General features: G+C 41.7%; 2 protein-coding genes across 6 annotated transcripts in view; both read left to right on the top strand.

The window, feature by feature from the left end:
* The window catches only part of STOX2 (storkhead box 2), a 128,125-nt gene that overhangs the window by 10,946 nt on the left and 104,867 nt on the right, over positions 1-12,312 (top strand). The window lies entirely within an intron of this gene.
* The window catches only part of TRAPPC11 (trafficking protein particle complex subunit 11), a 78,428-nt gene that overhangs the window by 53,247 nt on the left and 12,869 nt on the right, over positions 1-12,312 (top strand). The gene's annotated exons all lie outside the window — the stretch shown is intronic.

Below are 12,312 nucleotides of genomic sequence, written 5' to 3'. Positions count from 1 at the left end.
AAATACTTGCAAATACAGTAAGCTACCTATGAATAGTTCACTGTAAAATGCACATAATGGTGTCTGCAATATTCTTGGGTGATGTTGTCAAATCCAGGCATTGGAACAGTAGAAGATGGCTTGCAGATGTCCATTGCTTCTTCCAATACTTGGACTTCCTTCCTGACATTTCAATTGTTTCTTGCATCTTTCTTCTTTGAGTGGTGCTAGCTTTTCAGAACTGTCTATATTGAAGTTGTCACAATGCAGTAAATATTGCAATGAACATCTTGCTGCAGCTCTCCTCCTTGCTGTTACTGCACAGTTCACTTGGCAATATTCAAAGTAGCCTTGCACCCAATGGCTGCAAACAGAAAATAAAACTTGGCAGTTGTTTGTTTACTTTTGAAGTTTATACCTTGTCCTTCAATGGTCAAGTGGCATTCCAAGAACAGCCTTTAAAGGAGTTAAAAAATGCAAATATGATAAAAGATGAAACCAGGCAAAGGGCCTTTTCGGCAGTGGCACCCACCCTGTGGAATGCCCTCCCATCAGATGTCAAGGAGCTGAGTAGTTATATAACCTTTAGAAGACATCTGAAGGCAGTCCTATATAGGGAAGCCGTTTAATGTGTAATGTTTTAGGATTTTTTTTGTATGTTGGAAGCCCCGCAGAGTGTCTGGGGCAGGGGTCTGCAACCCGCGGCTCTGGAGCTGCATGTGGCTCTTTTACACCTTTGCCGCGGCTCCGGGGCGGATACTAGCGAGGGGAGGAGGCGCATTGTGCGCCCCGACACTCCCCACTGTGGCAGACGCTGTACTGGCTGTGACGTTGCATGGGGGCGGTGCGTGCGTTAGTCACGCATCGTCCCGACGTCACCTTCCCGCCCGCTGTCAGATCGGAGGGCAGCGGCGTGCATGCAGGTCTATATTTGTTTTAAATGTTGCAATGGTTTTGCGGCTTCCAGTTTGTTTTTTTTCCGGAAACGGGTCCAAGTGGCTCTTTTTGTCTTAAAGGTTGCAGACCCCTGGTCTGGGGTAACCCAGTCAGGTGGATGGGGTACAATTTACTTATTTATTTACAAAATGTTTCCATTTAAATTGTGGGATGATCAAAACGCAACATTGTGGTTCATATCAACTGTTTCACAGGAAATTCATTATGCCACAGTGTTTTTTCCCAGTTGAGGAAACATTGCTGATGCTGATGTACTCCATGTATTTTGTATCTCTTCTTGCAAACTAAGGCAGAAATCCTGTGTTAGCCATTGGGGTCTCTCTCTCTCTCTCTCTCTCTCTCTCTCTCTCTCTCTCTCTCTCTCTCTCTGGGCCTTAAAGCAGTCAGAGGTTGTACTGTCCAATGGCAGCTGCCATCATGAGAAAGAGGATATTACATGCCTATAGAACAGAGGAGGCTGTGGTTGCTATCCCTTGTAAATGTACTGCCAAGGTTACTTTGAACTACCTCTGCTCAAGTGTGAGCCTTGTAGCATTAGGCCAGTGATACAGCAACAGGCCAGTGATAAGCACAACTGCACTTTAAGGTCCAGTTCAGAAGTATACCTTTACAACATGGCTGCTGCTGACAGTCACTTCTGCACATGGTTGAGCTGGAATGCACAGCAAGTACCCATGCCAGCATTGCCAGCCTGTCAGATGTGTGAGGCTCACTCCCTTACTCACAGTGCAATTTGGCTGATCCACATGGAAAAGCAGACTCAAACTTTGCAGCTGGTGTATGGAGGAGCCCCAGCCACACGAAAGCGATTTTCAAGAGCAACCACAAACCCATAATTTTGTGAATATAAAGCAAATGTTTTTAGTATGGAGCTCAGCATAATATTTAATAAAGGCAAAGTTTGTCAAATGCTGTAGCATTTTCTGAGACCACTACTATCTGTAGGTCCTTTTTGTCATTTGTGGGAGTAGATGCACTTACATTTCTGTCAATTTCTTTGTATTCTATTTCTGAGCAGTAAAAAAGACCACAGAGATAGGCTGAGGATTCCCCCCCCCCCCCCCAGCTTTTGACAAAACCTGCCTCAACGCCAGATGAACAAGGAGCTAAAGGTGAAAATGTTCACAAATCCTAATGTCTCTTTGGCCACAGATGCTGTGGGAAGTATCCATGTAGATACTTGACAATATCTGCAAGCCCAGACAGTGAGTCTAAGACTCTCTAAACCCAGGATCAACAGCTGCCTCTCTGGTAGGGGCAAATCTAATTTCATTAAGCAAGGCATATTCCCTTTGATCTCGTCACTTGAAGCTATCTTTTTCTTATTAGCCAACAATGTCTGGACAAGTTAATGCATTGTTAGCTGTGAGCTACTTACAGAAGGGACATTTTTGTGCCTTGCTGTGAAATCATTGTGACATACCTCTGTTCTGAAATATTTGTCAGGATCTTCACAGTCACTAATGGGTGTTGCAGGTGGGGGAGAAAAGAGGAGGAACAAAGTAGCTTAAAGCAACATTACTTAGCCAGACCATTAAATATGTTTTCACATATTGCTTTCTCTTGGGCAAAGGTAAAATCGACTTTCCTCTGCTCTCCCATGTTTGTTTGTTTGCATTCTAAGAAGGGTCCATTTTATTGCAGTTTAGTACTCCTGAAGAATTGTTTACTATTGCTACTAATAATACGAATTAATGAAAGATTCATTAAATGTGTTTTATGAATGCATAATAATATTAAAAGGCACCATTATTCATGACTAAGTAATGTTTCTGCAACGACCCTGCAAACTAGGTCAGAATTATTATTATCCCCATTCTGCATGCTAAGTGAATAGTGACTTGTAATGCGTACATGGCTGAGGTGAGGTTTTGAACATGGCTCTCACTCTTAGCGACTATGATTTGGCAGCCTATAAATCGTTAACACTTGAAGAGCACTAGCAAAATTCAGTAACAGTCATTGCTTGAATGAATGCTGAACTTACCTAGGGCGTTAGCTGGTGATAAATGCCTGACATTTCTTTACTGCACCTACATACTCTTATTTATTTCTTACTCTCTCTACAAAATGGCTAAAGGTAAGAATAGGTAATAACATCCCTGCAGGCTGCATCCTGCTTTCCAAGGCTCCTCCCTAGACCACACGCCCAGTGTGTGATGACTCATTTGCTGGCTGGTCCTTTTCCGAAGAATAAAGGGAGAAAAACTTGGATGGTGGAACAGCCTCAGCAATCTTAAGATGTGTCTTGCAAACTTCATTGATTTCCCCTGGCAGAACAGTCTTAACACTACTCACCTGTGCTGTCTTTATTGCTGGGAAGTCCACAACAACATGCATCAACATCTTTTTCATAACTGTCACACTGAACAGATTTCCTGTTGCTGTGGATAGTTTCTGTGGGATCTAGAAGATTGTTTTGCATGGTGGTGGTTGTGTGTGGAAATCGCTTGCACTTTAACCAGCAGCCCTAAATTGCAGGCTTGATAATTATGTTTTTGTTGACCCATATACATATTAATGAAGGTGAATTGCTCTTTTGTGTTGGGAGCTTCACTGACAGACTTTAAAATTTGTTTGATAAGGGTGGACCCATTTTCTTCGAGGTCATCCTGGCTGACTGCCTGGCTGACTGAATGTGCCCCTAATTGTACCGAGTTACCGTATCCAAGTCCTATGTCATTGATCACCATTGGCAGAAGCAAGAAAACTTGTTTTGATTTTTTGTCATAGTAGTGGTTTATTAATTATCCATAACAACAGTTTCTATGCAAATGCAATTCTGGTTCTAAATGCAGCATAAGGGGTCTCTATAGTATCGTGTATTTTAAAATGGGGTTTTAGAGTTTTTAGGGGGTTTTGAATGTTTTATGTAGTTTTGTAGTAGTTTTATGTAGTTTTATGCAGTTTTTATGTAGTTTTATGTAGTTTTGTGTAGTTTTTATGTAGTTTTTCAATTTCATTGTTCTGCATGGGACAATGACAACCAAGATATCGTAATCGTAATTGTAATACATAATAAATAGACATGAAAGAGAACAATAAGTAAAGTTTTTTGGGGGGGAGGGAATAGAAGTTTGAAAAACAGATATGTCTTATTTTTTGAGTGGATAAACTTCTAAATGGCGAGAGCCAGTGTGGTGTAGTGGTTAAGAGCGGTAGTCTTGTAATCTGGGGAACCGGGTTCGCGTCTCCGCTCCTCCACATGCAGCTGCTGGGTGACCTTGGACTAGTCACACTTCTCTGAAGTCTCTCAGCCCCACTCACCTCACAGAGTGTTTGTTGTGGGGGAGGAAGGGAAAGGAGAATGTTAGCCGCTTTGAGACTCCTTAAAGGGAGTGAAAGGCGGGATAGCAAATCCAAACTCTTCTTCTTCTTCTTCTAAATAAATGAAATAATGCCCTTGTTACAATATTGGACTTATGGAAAATATACTGAATTGATGTAGCAAACTGTTCAACCATGATGGCTGGGGGTGGGAAACTGCTGAGAGATGAGATAATTTTATACATGTGTGAACTTATGGGATCAAATAAAATTCTAATTGAAGTAAATGGTTTCCTATGTTAAACCCTAGGGAAGGGCAAGTCTATATCCTAACAATAATTATGTTTTATTATGTCCGGTTGCTTACAAGTAAGAGAAAGTTGAGTATATATGTTGTGTGGTAGATGTGTTAGGAGAAGCTGAGGAAAACTTTGTGTGAGGCATTGTATATTGATATGACACAGGTAAGCAGATTACCCTGGAGCTAGTCAGCTATTAAAACTGCTCTCGACTGTTTGACTTCTGTGGGGAGGATAGGAGCGGGGTTGGTGTAAATATTTGCACACTCTAATCTTTCTAAAAGATCTGGAGAATGTTGATGTGCTAGTTCAGATGTGCTGCAGCTTAATTTCTGTATAGTCTGGTTTCATGGGGTCAGTGCACTGGTATGCCAGCCAGAGCATTGTTTTGTATCGCCTTCTGTCTCTTTTTTACAGGCACAGCTACTCCCAGTTATGCTGTTGTTTCAAAAAGAAGTGAGTGAACTTGTAGAGTTGTGTGACTGTTGTATAAAGAAAAACAAACTCACCTATGAGGAGTTATCTCATTACAAAGCTCTTGGTAAAGCTACAACTTACTAATCAAGAAGCTACTTGATGAAATATGTAATTTTAGAAATGCATTCCTTTTTACCTGAGCACAGGGGTAGGCAACCTAAGGCCCAGGGGCCGGATGTGGCCCAATCACCTTCTCAATCTGGCCCGGGAATGGTCCGGGAATCAGCATGTTTTTGTGAGATTTTGACCAGCTTCGGCCCATCTGAAGCTGATACAGGCTCGTCTTATCTTGAGCCCAAGCAGAGTAGTCCACACAGCAGAAGGATAAGCAGTATGTGCCACATTCTTAACTTTATTTCCACTCTATGCTGAGAGAATACAAACATGCATCTTGCCTATGAGAGCAGAGAAGCAACTGTCTCTCTAACAAAGAAACCAAGAGAACACTGAAAAACAGGAAACCAGTGAACGTCACATCCAGTCTCCCATTCCTGTGGGAATCCAACAGTAACTTGGACTGTGGAATGCAAAACAATGTCTTGTGACTGCAGTTGCTGCTCAGTGAGGGAAATAGAAACCAACAGTTTTTACATGAGTAGAATGCGTCCTTTTCTTTAAAATGCATCTCTGGGTTATTTGTGGGGCATAGGAATTCATTCATTCTCCCCCTCCCCCCCCGCCCCCCAGAAATAGTCCGGCCCACCACATGGTCTGAGGGACAGTGAACCGGCCCATGATTGAAAAAGGTTGCTGACCCCTGTGAGTTACATCCACAGTGTGTAAAAGCGCCAGGTTTATTTATCAGAAAGTTATACAAAAACTTCAAGATGTGAAAAATATGTTTGGTTCAAGTTCCACAGCTGTTGCAAACTCTTTAGAAGGATGGCTTTATGGAAACCACTATATCTTGGCTAATAATATTGGCCTATCTAACAGGGTTCATATAATGATTACAGAGATACTGTGTGTGGAACTCTGTGTTACTGATGAAACTATCAAATTTTGTGTCACCTTTAAAAAAAACACCTTTTGGGTGTGGAAAGTTCTGCTTCTGAATGTTGTTATGGTAACTGGAAGAGGACCATCTTAAAATCCAGATCACTATTGTGGACAGTGTTGGTTGCTTATTCAAAGGCCACATTCAGACTATCATTTGGCTCTATAAATAATAGTTTATGAAGTTATGTATGAGTGCTGTGGCCATTATTATTATTTTAATATTTATTAAATTTCTATACAGCCCTTCATCCGAGGATCACAGGGCAATTGACAATATAAAAACACAAAAATACACAACATGGTAACAAACAAAACAACTACTACCCTACTGAAGTGGGAAGAGAGGAGAAGTCTCTTGGGCCATCACCACCCTGAACTTCTGAGTTCAGTGAAACTACCAAGAGAACTCCTCCTGCTGATCCTGAGAGGTTCTGTAGGGGGAAAGGTGGTCTCTTAATCATATTTGGGGCCTGTCAATTAGGCCTTTTAAGCAATAGGCTGAGCATTTTTAATTGGGCCAAGAAACAAACTGGCAACCACACCTCTATGTTTTATTAGCAATGGTGGAAAAAAACCCCAGCTGGTTTGGGTCCAAGCCATACATTTGAGTATATCTAAAAATAAATCACCCCTTGACACACAATTGTACATGACAATTATGAGATGATAATTTTTGTGAAGAATGAAGTGTCATAAATATGCCACTTAAATAGGGTTGAATATTTGGTCATGGCTGACAGGAAAATGAGTTAGAAAATAACAGAGACGTTTTAAAGAAATCTCCAGGCTTTTTGTGTTGTACTTTTTGCATAGATTCTGGAGGTTATCTCCGAAAATGATCTTTGTTCATTATGTGAGAAAGCTCCGAGGTATGCAGCTACAATGAATGTTAGACTTAGAGAGCAGCACAGTGAGGAGTTTCAGCTGCTACTGCTTCCCTTCAGTTGAGCTGGTTGCAGGTGTTTGCATTACTGTACAGTGGTACCTCGGGTTAAGTACTTAATTCGTTCCGGAGGTCCGTACTTAACCTGAAACTGTTTTTAACCTGAAGCACCACTTTAGCTAATGGGGCCTCCTGCTGCTGCTGCGCCGCTGGAGCACGAATTCTGTTCTCATCCTGAAGCAAAGTTCTTAACCCGAGGTACTATTTCTGAGTTAGCAGAGTCTGTAACCTGAAGTGTATGTAACCTGAGGTACCACTGTATAGTCTTTCCCTGAAATGCCCACTGCTTGTAACAGTTACTAAACCCACATATTATTACATCACAAGTAGTCAATTTATGCAGCCCATTTTGACCTTTTTAGCCCACGGTCAACTTCCATTTTGCCATCATTTACTGCACTTATTTCTACTACCAAGTGCAAAAAAACCCCGTTTGTTTAATTTTAAAAAGGTGTTGCATTCTTTGCCTGTAGAATAGTACACTGGTACCTTGGGTTATAGACGCTTCAGGTTACAGACTCCGCTAACCCAGAAATAGTACCTTGGGTTAAGAACTTTGCTTCAGGATGAGAACAGAAATCGTGCTCCAGCGGCGTGGCAGCAGCAGGAGGCCCCATTAGCTAAAGTGGTGCTTCAGGTTAAGAACAGTTTCAGGTTAAGAAAGGACCTCCAGAACGATTTAGTCATTAACCCGAGGTACCACTGTATCTGAAGTGCTTTAGAATTGTTACAAAAGCCATAACATTAGCAGCAATAAAAACAATTATTACGAGTATGAAAATCATGATAAAACTAAGCTCAAACCATTGTATTTTTGCTGTGACTAAAGTTACTTCACACATCACGGGACAAATCTGGTAGAGGCCGTTTTGGGTACATAGGTGATCAGCCCCCTTTTTTTCCTTTTAGAAATAATCTCATCAGCCTAGCCTAGCAGTGCCATTTTGAAATGAGCATGTTTTTTCCTGAAAAATTGGGTTCATGGACCAGGATAGTTTGGAAAAGCTTTATGGAGAATTAGAAAGCTTGCTCAGAACTTTGTGATATTTTAACTGGTTCTAATAAAGGTATTGCTTTTTATTTTGAAATGTTTGGTAACAGAAATCTGGTCATCTTACTGGATTTTTTTTTTTGGGGGGGGGGTTGTCTCCTAAAGTTACATGGCCAGAATGGCAAATTTTAAATACCGCTCCTGTGTTTGCTAATTGAGTTGTTTGAGGTTGTAGTGCTCAATATGTCTTGCCTCTTTCACTTATATTCTAATTTAATTCACCATGGTTTCATTCTTTCATTCCTAGAGACTGTTGCTTACAAACCTCACAGGCAGATTTCTCTGGTTAAAAATCAGTGGTTTCCTGTGATTCATTGTTTGCAAGTCACAGTGAGATCTTTAGGTGCAAAGCAGTATAGATATGCAAAGTGGGATTTAGACAAGAGTTGCTAAGACCAGCCTTGTCCTGATTAGCAGCTTAAAAGTAATGGAAAACATGGATGAGAGTATTCATTCAAAAGATTATTAGCAGGGCCAGTGGGGGTGGGGTAGGAGAGCCATTTTGTCCCAGGGTCTCAGGATAAAAGGGGTCTTCAAATTTATTTTTTCAGCACTTGATAAGTTTTGCAACTTCTTTTTTATGCACATATGACCCAAATGTTTGCTGCAAAAGCATTTGTTAAATAAGAAAATGTATATTCAGATTATTTCTCAATCTATTTTTGGTGCCTTATGTTGTTTTTAGGTCTTGTCATTTCAATTTTTATTATGGCTAGGGAGTTTCAAAAGCTAGATTTGACCCAGGCCTTCCTGGACCTCTTAGGGGGCCTGATTATTAGGCAAAAGTTTTAGTATCTTTAAGTTATCAAGAAGTCGTGTGTGTTTACTGAGAGAAAATGAAAAATAGATTGCCTGTGCCCAAGGATCACAACACTGGCGTTCTGCCAATTTTGAGTAAGGCTGTAATCATGAAGAAGTCCAAAGATTGATTTGGAATGAGGTCATATTTATGTAAATATGCAAATCAGGGCCACATTCTAGGAGACTAAAGCTTTTGTAATTATTTGAACAGAGGCCTGGGGCTCTTTTCATCTACTCAGCCAGAGTTAGACAATATATTACTTGGCTTGATGTGTGTCAGATTCTCTCTATGCATAAGGCATAATATAGTATCTTTCACAGGTTATTTCATATAGTTAGGGCCACTTTGAATGTGGTAACAGTTCTATGGTCTTGCTAAATGTTAGTTTTTTCACCGAGAGCAGGGAATAATTAAAAAGCCTTTGCCTGTGAGACAGATTTCATGGAAAACTTGGGGTTTTCAGTGCAAGTAAAAACTAGAAACTAACCCTGTCTGGTTTGTGTGTGTATATCACAGGAAGGAAACTAGTCTTGGCTGCAGAAAAAAGTGTTCCCAAGGAAAGGAAAGGGTGTAACTTGTCCTAACTGAGAGGAAAGGGTGTGGATTTGATAATAATTTCAGGAAACAATAAATAATTCAATTCTTGTCCAACCATCCATCCAACAGCAAACACTGCTATTTGTTTGGTACTTGGTTTTTCAACTTCTTTAGGCTTGTGATACAAAGTAAATGAAAATCACCCACCTTCTTTTTTGGGACATGCAAAGTGAGTTCATGTAAATGTAAAGGATTCTGACATTCGTGCAAAGCTCCTCTGACACAAATTGCTATGTGTAGGTGCCCCCTCAATATACAGTATTAGTTTTTTGAGTAAGGATAAAGTTATCCATTAAATAGAACACAATATGCTAGCAACACAATACAGTCGTACCTTGGATCCCGAATGCCTTGGAACTCAGATATTTTGGCTCCTGAACACCACAAACCCGGAAGTGATTGTTCCAGTTTGTGAACATTGTTTTGGAACCCGAATGTCCGGCGTGGCTTCTGCAGCTTCCAATTGACTGCAGGAACTTCCTGCAGCCAATCAGAAGCCGTGCTTTGGTTTCTGAACGTTTTGGAAGTCAAACAGACTCTGTTCAACTTCCAAGGTATGGCTGTATATAGCAGGCTGTAAAAATGTGTACTTTCCTTTTCTGGTCCATAACAACTGTATGAGCCTATCTAATGAAGAACCATCCTTTGTGTGGAACATCCTACCTTATATTACTTAGCCAAGATCAGTTTCAAGAAGACCTGAACCGTTCGGTGAAGGGGGAGGGGCAGTGTACCTTGATCTGAAAATACAAACACTTATCCCTTTCCCTGGGCTATCCCTAGGGGGATGTGGAGCCAGGACAAATCACACTGTGTGTGTATTCCCCACACCTTTCCTTCATCCACCGTCTACTCCTGCTCCTGGTGGTGGCGGCAGCATCTCCTTCCACCTCAATTGCTGTTACTTTAGTGCCCCTCCTTATTTTCCTGTTGCTTTAGCAATGGCAGTGCCAGTGAGGTCTTCTGCCACCTGCCTCCCTGCTCTAGGCATTGAGGAGGTGAAAAACCTCACTGTGGGTGGGTGGAAGACAGTTGGGCACCAAGCACCCCCCCCCCAAAAGTAGTTGGGCTGGGGCCGTCTCCCATTCATTCCCCACACACCCAGGGATGGCCCTAGTCCTCCCAGCCAGGTGCCATTGTAATTGGGGCAAAACCTCTGTTCCTATGTTACTCACATGTAGGGCATATTTATTTTGGAGCAGGGCCACACTTTTAACATTGCCCCTGATGTTGTATCCTCTTCCTCCAATGTGGCACTTGGTTGACTGTAAAGAAACCCCAGTGCGTGAGCGGTGCAGAGGCTCCATATGATCAGGAAAGGGAATAGTGGGGACTGGCATTTTCTGTACCCTTCCGGGTCCATGGAGGGCCTGTTAAGAAAAGGCCACGCCACTGTGTCTTTCAAGATGGTAGGTATAAGTCCCTCGCATAGTGAAGCATTAGCCATCCAATCAATATCTTCCTGCTAGATTTTGCCAACTGTAATGGGTAAGGGACCAAGAGGGTGTGTAGTTGGCCTCACCAGTCCATGTCTTCAAGCCACGACAACTTAAGCATATCCCATAGATTGTAAGAAGACAGTGTTCCATGGAAGTGTGGCTTCTGGTCCCCACAATTTTAATTGCTGGGAGCCCACCGTAGCTCAAATGCTGAGGCTAGCAGTGGTCTCGCCATTGGTGACACATCCTCCCGAGGTGTTGCGATATTAGCAACTCTTTATGGTAGCTAAATTAAGTGTGGGGCTGTAGTGGCAAGCGTATTGTTCTCTCAGCTTGATATGAGAGAATCTGCCCTGCCTAGGGGATAGTACTGGTCTGTTTTCCGTGGCTGCCTTAAAGATTGCTGAGCTAAGGTATATAAGGTGCTTTTTACGCTTTTAAGCATGACGTATAAACACTAATTATTACTTTGCAGTATGCCAGACTAGTTAATAGCTACTTGCCTGGTTGCCTGTATTTAAAGGTTCTGGAATTGCTTACAGTATCAAACAAACTTTGCTTTCTAAACCCAACCTAAAAGTTTTATTTAAGTAACGGTTTCACAGCTCTCTGTAGCTTCTCTCCTCAGGCCAGAGGAAAGTGAATGTTGCCCCTAACCTTCCTAGTTCCTCTCAGGAAGCACAATACATGCAAGCTGTATCTAGTGTATCTGTCATACCATTGCACCCAGTGGGGGGGGGGGGTTTCCAAAAAACTGTGCAGAGAAACTTTTTAGAAGCTGGCTCCTTTTTCATTCTGTTTTTAGGGCAAAAATGACTGATACAGGGTTTGTGTATGCCATAAAATGTTTTGCGCAGTAAAAAGCCATTGAATTTAAATGGGTTTTGCTTCAGCTGAATGTATTTAGTATGAGGATGTTCACTCCCTTCTATTTCTTACAATGTGTTTGTTTTAATCCACCTTTTCTCTCCTGGAAAGAGGAAATAACTGTCATTCTTTTAGAAGGGAAATGAACTGCTAAAGTTGTTTCCCACTGTTGCCCATCTTTTGACCCTTCCTCTTCCTCTTGTGAAACATTCCTGTGCCCTGACCCCTGTCACTAAAGCTGTGGTAAATTTTGGAATAGAAGAATGGACTATGTTTCAGTGTGCTGTACTTGAAAGCAGTTAAAGTGCAAGGACTTCATTTTTATTTTGGTACCCTCTGTGCATACATTAAATTAGTCAATGGCACTCTGCTCATCTGTAAGCTGAACCCCACGTGGAAACTTTACTAGTGATTTTACTCCTGTTGTTCCATTGTTGTCATTCCATCAATACTGAATTACACCCTGTTGCCTCATTCACATTTTTAATAGGATATGTATCAGATGGAGGACGAGGAGAGAGGATTGAGGTTGAAGAAAGAGTTGTGAGTGGAGGGACGCCCTTTTCCCATCCTTTGGACCCCCTGGGAAGCTCAACAAACCTTCTGCACCTGGAACTGGGTGTGGAGAGTACAGT

Source organism: Podarcis erhardii (genome assembly GCF_964252035.2).
Source record: "Podarcis erhardii genome assembly, chromosome: 9".
In the NCBI taxonomy this organism is placed as follows: Eukaryota; Metazoa; Chordata; class Lepidosauria; order Squamata; family Lacertidae; genus Podarcis; species Podarcis erhardii.
The sequence above is the reverse complement of the archived record's forward strand: the minus strand, read 5'-3'. Positions and strand labels throughout refer to the sequence as shown.